Source organism: Aplysia californica, unplaced genomic scaffold (assembly GCF_000002075.1).
Source record: "Aplysia californica isolate F4 #8 unplaced genomic scaffold, AplCal3.0 scaffold00264, whole genome shotgun sequence".
Lineage (NCBI taxonomy): Eukaryota > Metazoa > Mollusca > Gastropoda > Aplysiida > Aplysiidae > Aplysia > Aplysia californica.
The window spans coordinates 659,330-660,293 of record NW_004797534.1 but is presented as its reverse complement, the minus strand read 5'-3'; positions in this window follow the sequence as shown (position 1 = coordinate 660,293).

Sequence of the window (964 nt, the reverse complement as noted above, 5' to 3'; positions counted from 1 at the left end):
AGTGACAAACATACAAAAGAAGTAGAGGAAAATGACAATAGTAAGGATTAGGAAAGAAAAAGCAGCAGTTCCCTGTTGTAGATCTGGCAAAATTATGAGCGTGACGTGATACGTCAGCGCTTTTACAATTCTACTATGCTTGAACGAGAAATGTCCCCCCTTTGGGAATGGCCTAAAGACACTACAGTCCGTGGCACTGCTCCGGGGGGGTAGATTAAATAATAAATAAATTTTAATCTGTATCAATCAAATAACAAATAGATCTAATCAATGTTATTCGTATTATTTCTGGCGTCGGTGGCCTAGTGGTTAGGCTCTCGGACTCGCAACCGTAAGGTCGAGGGTTCGAATCCCGTCAGGGGCCCGACGTTGTGTCTTTGGGAAAGGCACTTTGCACAAGTTTTCCTCACTTCACCCAGGTGGAAATAGGTACCCGGCTATAGACAGTGAACGATCTTGTCAGTTTGATAGTGTTTGAGCGCGTGAAATCCGCAGCTTGCACTGTATGCTTCCGCGGAAGCCGAGAATGTTTCTGAGAGTTCTCAGGGGGTCTGCTGGGGTAATAATAGTTGTAAATCGCATAGAGCATGCTCTTGAGCATGGATATGCGCTGTATAAATGCAATTATTATAATTATTATTATTTCTCTCTTTGGTGTTTTCTCTTCGTGTGTGAATATTGTATTTATTTATTTACTTTCTCCTGGTCAATGGTTGTCTGATACGAATAAGGTCTTTAACACGGGACTCGGAAAAAGAGATGTGACAAACCTTTCTGCAAAGAGCAGCGAGGACATGTATTACAAAAGCTGCCCATTCATCAAATCAGCTCGGATCGGTGACTGAATGTGTAACAAACGAACAAACAAAATAGTCGCAAAATTGGTGACTATTTCTTATCTTACTGGGTAAAAAACAGATAAGAAACTCTCTCTCTCTCTCTCTCTCTCTCTCTCTCTCTCTCT